Raw genomic sequence first — 12,255 nt, 5'->3', positions numbered from 1 at the left:
CAAAGAACTTAAGCAGCTGGAAGTTATCCATCATTCACCCAGTCCTCCCACTTTATAGGAGAAGCCCACAGAAGTTATATGATTCCCCTAAATCACTCAGCTAATGGCAGAACCTTGCTTGTATAATCTCTAGAACTTTGTCTCAAGCTGCCAATGCCCTGCAACTAATATCTGAAAAATTGAAAAAGCATGTGTCAGTAGAGGTATTTTTGTTTTGTTTTAATTTTCAAAAAGAGTGTTGAGGGAGAGCTAATTTTAAACCCAGGTCCAACAAATGGCTCTTCCACAACTACCTTAATTATTTCAGACCAACACTAACGCTGACTTTCATACCAGGGCAAGACATAAGGTAATGCATAGCAGAATTTCATAAATTCCATCACATCATAATCCTGTATGTTGGTTCCCCCATGTCCCAAGTGGTATCATGTATCATTGTTGGCAATAATTTATTGATCAATAAGGACTTACATTTTTAAAGAGTTAAAGAACAACAGAAAAAACAAAAATTGGGGCTGATGATCAGTAGCCACCGTATGTTTCCCAAGTGCCTCTCTCTCCAGTTTCAGAGGCAGAAGCAGAGGAAGATGCACTGCCCACTCCCAAGAAATGAAGAAACCACAAACTCTCATCTATGCAAAGTTGCCATACCATTAATTTCCTTTGCTAAAAATTGGTGGATTTTAAAAAGCAACTTAGGCAGCAGTACAACAGATTTCAAAGGAAAGTTCCTTTCTACTTTGGCTTCAAAGATGGATCTGATAGTGAGTCTGAATGATGTATGGTTGCGGAACATCCCTGCTTATGCACAAAAGGCTTAATTCTTTGGCTCAAACCAAGCAAACACACCTACAAAAATTTTCTCTTTGCACACAGCAGTTGTGTTCCTAATAAGCATGTATATAATCAGTTTTTTACTTAATCTTGAATAGCCTTACAAACACTAAAGTACCTTGATATCTAATGGAAATCTAAGTTAAATAATTATCCCATAACTAGTATGTTTTGCAATTTAAACTTTCAGAGGGGTCCACTTTTGGCATAACACGTGAGAAATTCCATGTACCTGCTCCCCAGTGAAACAGGTGAAAATTATTTTTAAAAACAACCATATAAAGTCTCTGAAAATGGCCTTAAGGGCATATAGCAAATGAAGAAACACATTTATTCAAAAAAATCTTCTATAAGAACAGCAATAGCTCTCTTGCTTCCTGTCACCACGTGATCTGCTTGTACCCTCCGGCTGCCTGCTGCTTTCTGCCATGAGAAGCAGCAGCCTGCGGCCCACACCAGATGCAGTTATCCCAGAATCGTTTTCCTGATAATAAATACTCAATTAATCTCGTACACCTGAATCCCTGACTCTGGCTTTACTTCTGTTGTGCCTGACCTTGGATAGTTGCTATCAAAAGTGGCGCCTTGAGAAGAACACTAAAGATTTGATCAGAAGATAGATCTTCACCTGGCTACCTGACAATAAGCACTCCATCACTGAAGGTTAGGATACTGAGATTTAGAGAAAATAACCCAACAATACACAATCCACAGAAGTCATATCATATATTTTAAATTCACATGGCAAAATTTATTTTTTTAAAAAAACTTTGGCTTCCAGTCAAGATGGTGGAATAGACGGTATCCAGTGCCACCCTCTCCCACAATCAACCAATTTACACCTATCAAAAAGCAATGACAGCCAAGCTGGACTGCTAGAGATCAGGGGAAGAGGAGGAGAGACCTACAGAGTACATGAAGGCAGGAGAAGCCACGATGAGAGAAAGAAGCATTCCAACCATTTAGAGCCCTGGCTGCTTCAAGGCTGGCCCTGATGAGCACACAGAGCAGGAAGTGGCAAAAGCTGCAGCTGTGCCCTTCAGATGAAGTTGCTTGGAGGCTGCAGAAGAGAAGAGGGCCTTGGGAACCCCCAGGCCAGCAAGACCACTAACAGGGTTCCTGTGGACCCACATAGGAGCACGGAGCCACAACAACTGAAAAAAAGGAGCCACTCAGATGCTGGTGAGTCATCACAAGGATCTGGCACATGGCCCATCCCATGGGACGTGTTTGGAGCACAGGAGGTGGGGGAGACAGACTCACTGGGGGAACACTGGGGCACAGTAAGGACAGCTGATCTGCCCCCCAATCAGTGCAAGACCACTCAGGGGAGACTTGTCAGGAATACAGAACCACAGCAGATGCTGTTTGCTCAAAAGACTCAGGCCCAGACCAGAGTTTCTACACAACCCAGGTGTACCAGATCTCATGAGACCCAGAAGTACCTATAAAGTCAACCATTAAAACTTGAGCTGCACAAAAAGCCTTCCCCAGGGAATCAGTAGCAAAGCAGCAATTTAAGATTAGCCAGAGAGCTCAAGTGCTGGTCCCCACAGGAAGTTCCCCCATTTTAGAAGTAAGCAAAGGACTACAAATTAGTTCCAGTGCAGAGTTTAAGTGGTGGGAACAGCAAATAATCCAACACAGACTGAAAGAAAAAACAAAATACCCACACACCAGAGGCAAAGTTTGATATTAACTAGTAAAGATCTCACATCATCAAAGAACACCTATAAAACCTAGAAGGACCAGAAGTCCCATGGGTTACCAAGCAGGGAGTGGGAAGGGCTGAGGACCTCAGCCACACCTCCTGACACCCACAACCAGCCCAGCGACGACCACCAAGTCACCACAGTAAGAGCTCCAGGCTCCTGAACTGGGGCAGTGGGGGGGCCAAGGGCATCAGCCACTCCCCCCAACAGCCACACCAGCCCAGCAACAACCACTGAGCTGCCACAAGAAGCACCCCAGGTTCCCAAGCTGGGGCAGTGGGGGGTGAGGGCTTCAGCCACATCCCCCTGACATCTGCACCCAGCCCAGCAATGACCAAGCCACTGCTGGATGCCCCCTGGCCTCCCCTGCAGGAATGAAGGGGGTGCCACAGGCCTCAACCCTGCCCTTCCTCCTTCCTCCTTCCCACCCTATTTCATTCCTCTTTCCCCTCCCAACTGCTCCACAACATCATAGAATGTAAAAAAAAATAACATAAACAAATAAACTTAAAAAAAAATAAAAATACAGCTTTGCAGATTTAAAAAAAAAATAGGTAGGTAACAAAGCTAGTATTTGAACCCCCCCAAAAAAAGAACAGCAAGAGTCAGTGGTATTTCAACTAATACTCATACCCTCTCTCTCCTTATTCCCAGCTCAGCAAAATGGAAACTCCACTGCAGACTGGGATAGCCAAGAAGAGAGTGCACCCTCTTCCTCCAGCTCCCAGCCAGAGAAATATCTCCCCCCGAGGGGCAGGATATCAGCAGTTCTCACTCTAGCCCAGGTATCTGTTGCTGACTCAACAAGAAACAGTAAATCTAAACAGACCTCAACAAATGAAGAGACTGAATTAGTGATCAAAAAACTATCCACAAAGAAAAGGCCAGACCCAAATGGATTCACTGGTGAATTCTACCAAACTACCAATTCTTCATAAACTGCTCCAAAAAATAAAAGAAGGGAACACTTTCCAACTCATTCTATGAGGCTAATGTTACCTGAGCCAAAACCAAAGACATCACAAGAAAACTATAAACCAATATCTCTTATGAATACAGATGCAAAAATCCTCAACAAAATACTATTGGCAAATTGAATCCAATAAAATATTCATACAAAAAGAATTATATGCCATGACCAAATGGATTTACCCCCAAGAATGCAAGGTGGTTTAACATCCAAAAATGAATCAATGTAATATACTGTGTCAATTAAATAAAAATGAAAAACCACCTCATCATCTCAATTGACTCAGAAAAAGAATTTGACAAAATCCAACTCTTCCATTATACAAACACTCAACACACTTGGAATAGAAGGAAAGTTACTCGAACTGATAAAAGACATCTACCTACACAAAATCCACAGTTTACATCATGCTTAATGGTGATCAACTAGATGCTTTCCCCCTAAGATCAGGCACAGAACAAGGATGTGTACATTCGCCACTTCTATTGAACACTGTACTGGAAATTCTAACTAGGACAATTAGAAAAGAAAAAAATTAACAAAAGCTTCTAGATTGGATAGGAAAAGAAAAAATAAAACTGTCTTTACTCACAAATGAAATGATCTTGCATATAGAAAATCCTAAGGAATTCACTAAAAACCTATTAGAGCTAATAACTGAGTTCTGCAAAGTTGGAGGATACAAGAAAAACATACAGAAATCAATTGTATTTCTACACACTTGCAATGAATAATCCTAAAATGAAATTAAGAAAACAATTCCATTTACAATAACACTCAAAAGAATAAAATACTTAGAAATAAATTTAACAAAAGAAGTGTAAAACTAGGGCTAGTCAGTTAGCTCACTTTGGTTAGAGTGCTGTGCTCATAACACCAAGGTCTATGGTTCACATCTCCATACCTGCCAGCCGCAAAAAAAAAAGTGTAAAACTTACACTCGATAAAACATTGAAAAAACTATAAAACATTGCTGAAAGAAATTAAAGAAGTTCTAAATAAAAGGGAAATCATCCCATGTTTATGGATCTGAAGACTTATTGTTCTTAAGATGGCAATACTTCCCAAATCACTCTACAGATTCAATGCAATAAACAATCCATTCACAAGGGATCCACCCCCATGACTCAAACAGCTCCCAGCACTGCCACATTAGGGATTAGGTTTCCACACAAGTTTTAGGAGAACAACACATCCAAACTCTATCAGCCACTACAAATATTCACATATAATTTTTCATATCTCTTATGTTCTCATTTCTCTTAGATAATGCCTTGGGGTGAACATATGTTTTCATTTCTCTTAGATAATGCCGTGGGGCGAACATATGTTTTCATTTCTCTTAGATAATGCCTTGGGGTGGAATTGCTGGATCACACGTTAATTCTATGTTTAAGTGCTAAAGACCCTGTCAAGCACGCCCTCTCACCCTGTGATCTGCTTGGACCCGCTGGCTGTCTGCAGTTTTCTGCTGTGAGTAGAAGCAACCTGAGGTCCACACCAAATGCAGCTGTCCCAGAATTGTAAGCCAAGTAAACCTCTTTTCTTTATAAATTACCCAGACACAAGTACTCTGTTGTAGCAACACAAAAACAGACTGATACAGTGGCATTATTAATATTAGCCAAAATGTAGAAACAAATGCCCATCAACTGATTAATATATAAATAAAAGGTGGTATATCCATAAAATAGAATGTTATTTGGCCATAAAAAAAGGAAAGAATGAAATACTGATATATGCTACAATATGAATGAACCTTAAAAACACTATCCTAATTAAGCCACTTAAAGACCACATATCTGATTTCATTTATATGAAATGTCCAGAACAGGCAAATCCATAGAGAGAGAAAGTAGATTAGAAGTCGGGGAAGAGGGGATGGGTAAAAGAGTTCGAGGGTGAGCGCTAAAGGGTGTGAAGTTTCTTTGGGGGAAGATAAAAGTATTCTAAATTGAACATGGTGATGGATGCACATATCTGTGAATACACACAAAAAACAAATTTTATATGTTAAATGGATGAATTGTATAGTATGTGAGTTATTTCAATAAAGCTGTTATTTTTCTAAAGAGAGTAAATACTCATGAATACATGGGGTTTGTTTTACTATTCTTTATAATTTTGTTTACATTTAAAATTTTCCCATAATAAAAAATAATAAAATAAAAATTTTTTCACTTTTTTAAAAGGAGGACGCTTATGTATTTTGGCCACATTTATCCTACATAAGAAGAACAATAGGTTAGCAAATTAAATGCAGAATGTTAGCAAAATAAATTCGGCCCTTTCGAGAAAAAGAAAAAATGGCCATAAATTAAGACTTAAATAAAACACTAATTTGTATTCCAAGTTGAGAAAGATGTAGCCCTTGATGCTGAGATATTAAAGCAAGCAGTTCAGTGGGGGAGGTCCAATACTGACAGGTTAGGAAGAAGCAAGGTAAGGAACAATAGTAATAGGACATTTATCAGTTCTGTAACCTGGCTTTTGGCTTACAAAAACAAATAAAAAGTATTCCAAACAAAAAAATAAATCCCAGGCAGTTCTAAATATTTTGCAAGTATTCTCTTTCAATCTTCATAACAGAACTACAAAGTAAATCACAGGTACCATTATTCGGGTATCCCTGAATACAGAGAGGTTAAGAAGCCTGTCCAAATGATCGCAATAATACTGGTGGATGTGGCACCTAAACCCAGGCTGTCTACTCCAGAACCCTAAACAAATGATCTATGCAGCCACCCCATGTAGACTATAAAAGCAATAGCTCTGTTCATATGAATTCTAATCACCACAAGCTCAAACTGCAGAAAAGTATTCATACATTTAAATAGTTAAAGGATGACTAGAAAACAATACTTTAAAGGTTTTAACAGGTGCTTCCCTATAAATAGGCACAAAAGATTAGTTTCTAATGCCTTATTAGAATAATAAATGGAAGATATCTTTATCACCCCAAACTCCAGAAATTCTCTTCCACACTTACTTCTTGACACTTCCTTTTTAATATTTATTTATATATGTGTTATCTTCCAAACCAAGTTTCCTGAGATTTAGGTTTCTTTTAAGAGATGGATGTTTTAACACCACATTGACCTAGTGCTGCAATACGGAAGGGTGAACAGCATGGCTGGAGCCATGATAACCCCAGAAATCCCTGCGGGAGGAATGTGTGGCTTTGAAGGCAGAAGTTCGGGAAAGATGATAAATGCACATAGAGTTGTAAGAATATTGGTTTTGAAGGCAATATTACAAGGGCTCAGCGTTGGGATTTTCAGTAAAAGACACTAAAGTCAGAAAAGCACAAGAGCTGGAGTCAGACAAACCTGGCTTCATTTTCTGACCCCATGTTCCATCTGTATGACCTTAGACAAATCTCTCGTCCTCTAGTCTCCCAATTGTTCTTGGGGTGGGGGGTGGGTGCCAGGATAAAACAGCACAAACCCAAAGTAAGCATTCAATAAATGTCAGTAGTAACCTAGTAGTAGTAAGAGTAGTAACAATGGTGGTGGTGGTGGCAGTGATAGTGTGCTCTGAGTAAGATGAAACAACAAATGCCCTCTAGACTGAAAATTTAAATGAGCCGCACAAAAGGCTGATAGTAATCTTCAATGGAAATGTTATTAATCAGCAGGGATGTTTTACAATAACTTCATGTGTTCCAATAATTTCAAAAAATATTTGAAAGTATTTAGAGGGATAAGACTTGATATGTACATCAATAAAACTTTTTAAATTATTATATATTACTGAATTTTTTTCCCATCAATGAATATTTCCATCCAGAAGTTGTACCATAAACGTAAGTGTATAGTTGTAATTTAAGCACAGAAATTGCACATAGTGAAAAATCCCTTAAACCCTCACAAATAACTTGTAAATTATTTTCAAAACAAAGTTTCTTTTTCTTAATTCTTCTAAATTAAAAATTCAGTTTATTCACCAAAAAATAAAATTTCCCAGCAATTATTCTCTTTACATATTGCTACTATGTTAGAAAATATTTCCTTCTGAATGTTGGCTGAAAATCAGCTAAGAGCCATAGTTTTCCCTCTAGCATCTTTCAAGTCATGTGTGTGTGTACATGTAATACGTGAGATTTTTAAAATAAAAGTGAGATACCCCCAAAAACCTTAATGTTTTCCAGAATATTCAAGTCAATTGCAGGACTTGACTGGGAGGAGGAGGTGCTGATAAAATCAGCTCAGTTCACCTAAAGTGCTGTGGTCTGCAAAGTAGAAAAGAGAAGCAATAATCCTACTGCAAGGAAGATTAGGGGGTATTAGTACCTGCACCCTACATCAGTCATAGGCTGAGAACTGCTCTGACCATTTGCTAGCAGACCTGTTCAAGTGTCACAGGAGAATGTTCATTCACCACGTGACAGGCATTCCTCAGTGGAATCCTCAAACGTTTTTGTCACCCTTTTCTAGAAGATGTTCCCAGGATCTCGCACACTTTGTGCTCATGATTGGGCAGTGTGTCCTAATGCAAACATCCTTCCTAAAAACACCTATCACCTTAGATCCCCAAAACCATTGCATGGCATCAGAGTCTTGCACACAAAACACAGAAAGGGCAATTCATGCACCCGAAGTTTAACTCCTGACACTTTCTTACCTGATGCCAAGGCAGGTGCAACCTGCCCCACCTCACTGCGAACGCTCTTTGCGCAGATTTCCCGTTAAGAACGCCTGACGAGGTTCCCAGTGACGGAGTGGAGGGTGCAAAGGAGAGCAACCCTTCGCCTCGCTACTCCCGCTCTAAGTTGTTTCAAGTCCCGGGCAGGAGAGAGCCCCTCCAGGCAGCCCTGCCGGCTCCCCAGAGTTGGAGCCGTTCTCCCCAGCACGCTCGCCGGCGCCCCTTTCCGTCACCCCGGAGACAAGCAGGGGCAGCGCATGTATCCCTCGGAAGAGACCAGGCAGGCGAGGACTGCAGGTGCAGCGGCTTACAGAGGAGGAACTGATAGAGAAGGTGGGGAGCGGGGTGCAGCAAAAAGGGACAGACGCGGCGCAGGGGACCGCTCTCCGCCCCCGCCTAACTCCAAGCCACCCTCGCCCTGTTGTCACGGCGCTTTACAACGGACGGTACTGCGCAAGTCAGCGCTGCGCCGCGGTGCCTGCTGGGGGTTGTAGTCCACGGAGGCTGAGCCGAGGAAGGCGGCGGCGATTTCCGAGGGGGCCGCGCTCGGATCGGAATCCTAGTGTGCGGGGCTCATCCGAACCATCGCCTAGTCCTCAGCAGAGAGAGAATCAGTGCAGTTCCTTCCCCTGCCCTCGCAGCCGTTCCTCCCACCCAGGCTCCGCGAAGACCCCGCTCCCGCCTCGGCTCCGGACGCGGGCCACGCCCCCCGGGACTCGCGGGCGGGGCCTCCCTGGGGGCGGGGCGGGCGTCACCGAGGCGCGCCCCCGCGAGTGGCCTGTTGTTTCCTGGCGGGAGGCGTGCGCGGCCCCGTCCATGGATCGCGCGGCCGTGGCGAGGGTGGGCGCGGTCGCGAGCGCCAGCGCGTGCGCCCTGGTGGCGGGGGCGGGGCCGGCCCAGTACAAAGTCACCGGGAAAAGAAGGACAGGGCGGAGGAGCGAGGTCACGGAGATTTCCGGGTTTTCGTTCCTTCTTTCCTGTTTGAAACGTTGCTTTTGAGGAGTTCTCTGTACCCGTCTCCTGATGCAGATGTCTCGAATGTTCCTTTTATATAGACTTTGGAGGGGATTTCCTGGTATGTGGGTGTAGCACTTTACAAGATACTGCCAGTTTTTTTTTTTTTTTTTTTTTTTTACTTTTTTCACCTTTCATACTCATTTTGTTGTTTGCTTGTTTCAACGGATTGGCTTTAAATTTCCTGTTTTTCAGCACCAATCCACATTCCCAGTGGAAAATATAATCCTAAATTATTACATTTTTTAAAGATAAAGAATTTCGTAAAATTATCAAAACCATAAATTTTTTACTACCTCGATATCAAACCATCACAACACTGGTTATAAAGAATAAAAATAGAAATTACTTGGATTGCCAATACCAGGAGCTGAAGCAAATTGATAGAAAACTATTCCGCCCTCAAAATTTGAGTTATTGAAAAATTTTGTTTGTCTGTTTTGGTTTTGGTGGCTGGTCAGCAAGGGGATCCAAAACCTTGATCTTGGTGTTAGAAACATTTTTTGATTAAAAAAAAAAAAGTCTTTTTGTAAGTGAAAAGTTTTAAAACACCATATGCCATTTGATATTTTTATTAAAAAATATGGAAAAGATATTGCAAGGAATTTTTACAAAAATATTAACAGTGGACTTAGGAATGATTTAATTTTTCCCTTCCTTTCATGTTTTTCAGTTTTTATGCATTGGCCGTGTATTACCTTTGTAATTAGAATAAAATTTTTTTAAATAATAGAATGTAATACTGTATGAAAATTATCTTGAATTACTAATTTATGTTGCAACCATCTAAGAAATGTAACTGCTTATTTTTTTAAAAAAGAAATTCCTGCAATCAGAAAAGTTTCTGAAATCTGTGATAGATTTAGCCTATTTCAATGACAGTGTGGGATAATGTGATGACCATTATTTGGTAAAAAAACCTAAGGTGATTTCTCGTTTGTAGCTTGAACAGCTTATTTTCAACAGTTGGTGCCACATTTCCCTTTAAGGAGTGTATTAATTTGTTTTCACTGCTTATAACAAAATACTTGGAACTGGGTAGTTTATAAAGAAAATGAAATTTTTTGCTTACAGTTTCTGAGGCTGGGAAGTCCAACGTCCATCTGGTGGTGGCAGCAGTGACCCGGGGGGTCTCACATTGCAAGATGGTGGAAGCAGAGAGAGCAGAGAGAGAGATAGACTCTCCTTTCCTTTTAAAGCCCTCAGAACCACGCCCCTGACCACCATTTTTAATCCATTCACCACTGCAGGGCCCTACAATACAATCACCTGTTCAAGGCTCCACCTTTCAATTACCATAATAGGATTTACCACCCTCTTAACAATCACAGGGGGGATAAATTTCTGATACGTAAAGCTTGGGGAACACAATTCAAGCTTCAATGAGTTTGAGGAGGACATAATTCAATCCACTATAAGGAATAAGGTCGTTTACAAAAATGGTGGTAGTTTTTCTCCGTTCTTGTTTGCAATGTATCTTTGCAGCTCCACCCCTTGAATCTGAATCTGTCCCTGTGACTTGCTTTGGCCAATGAAACATTAGCAAACATGATACAAGCAAAACCTTGAAAAGTGTCCATGCATTGGGGCTTGCCTGCTCTTGCTGTTCTTGGGAGTATGCAACCACTTCCTTGTGAATGATCCTGGGGAAGCATGCTGTATGATAAATGTCAGGTAATCTCCATTGCCCTGCTAGGCATGTGAATGAGGCCATCCTAGAGCAACCAGGGCAGGCAGAGCCACCGGCTGACCACAGACATCTATCAAGCCAGCCCAGAGCAGAACTGCCCACCCAACCTATGTTATTTTTTTTTAACTCTTATATAGGGACCATGCCTACATCAAGGCCATTTGTTTATTGAGCCAAGTGCTCAATAAATGTAATGTGTTGGCAGGCACTGTGCTAAGCACGTTACATCATTTACTATTCAGAATGCAGATCTCAATAATGTTTTGCCCTAACTCATAGTGTTATAGGAGATGCTCAGTTTCCCGGGGCTCAGGTTTCAGGACACACCTCTGAGTTTCAAGCCACTCCCCAAGGTCCCCTCCACTAGGCCTTCCCCTAGAAGAAAGCTACTGTTGCCAGTTAGACCTATTTTCAGCACCAACAGGGGGAAAATGAGACCACAAGAGGCTGGCTTATGCCAATCCAGTGCCTGGGCATGCTCAGTAGAGAAGGTTTATGTAACCCTGGTGGTTGAATGACCTGCTAGAGATGCTAGAGAGCACAATATTCCTGAATATGACTGGTGCATGCTGTAGGGTGTGACCAATGAAGGTGCTCGAGGAAGAGACCAACTGAGCATGTGCAAGACTAATGTTACATAACTGGGAACCACCCCCTTCATTGAATATTCATTAGGTAGCAAAACTGTAAAAGCTGAACCCCAGCAGAAGGTGGGGTTGCTGCTCACTCTCCTGGAGCCTGCTGGCACTCTGCTTGTGGAGTTTGTATTTCTTTCTTTTTATATCAGATTTACTTTCGGCAAGGAGCTGCTCATTCTTTTGGGCCAGCCTGCACTCTGTACTGAATAAGAATGTAGTTCTTACGTGTGTATTAAACTTGGTGTGGGCCCAGCTCAGTCTCTGGAGCTAAGCCACACTCTCTCTGTGAAATCTGTATCTCTTATTCATTATGTTAAACCTGTTCTCGTTTTCTACTGTGACTCTGCTTTTGCATTCTTTCCTGTGGCAGAGTCAAGAACCTGATAAAAGTATGGGCGCGGGGTTGAGGGTGACTATGAGGCCCCTGGACCCTACCTCTAACATCAATAGGACAAAATTAATTTGGAAAGAAATAATACCTAATGTTACTTATATGTGATGCTCTCTGACACTTTTACTTTCTATTCCCTTGTATTTTATTTCATTTTAAAAATTATTTCTGGCAATTCCCCAAGTTGATTTCACAATCCTCTAGTGACTCTCAATCTACGGTTTGAAAAACATGAACATAGTATTTATGAGTCCCAATAAGTATTTGTGGAATGAATGAATGTCATGTAGGTAGATTTGGCACATCCACAGCTGCGGAATATGTGTGGCATCACATAGTGTGCTACCATATTGTAACTAGAG

Source organism: Cynocephalus volans, chromosome 7, assembly GCF_027409185.1.
Source record: "Cynocephalus volans isolate mCynVol1 chromosome 7, mCynVol1.pri, whole genome shotgun sequence".
NCBI lineage: Eukaryota > Metazoa > Chordata > Mammalia > Dermoptera > Cynocephalidae > Cynocephalus > Cynocephalus volans.
This window is presented reverse-complemented; position numbering follows the sequence as displayed.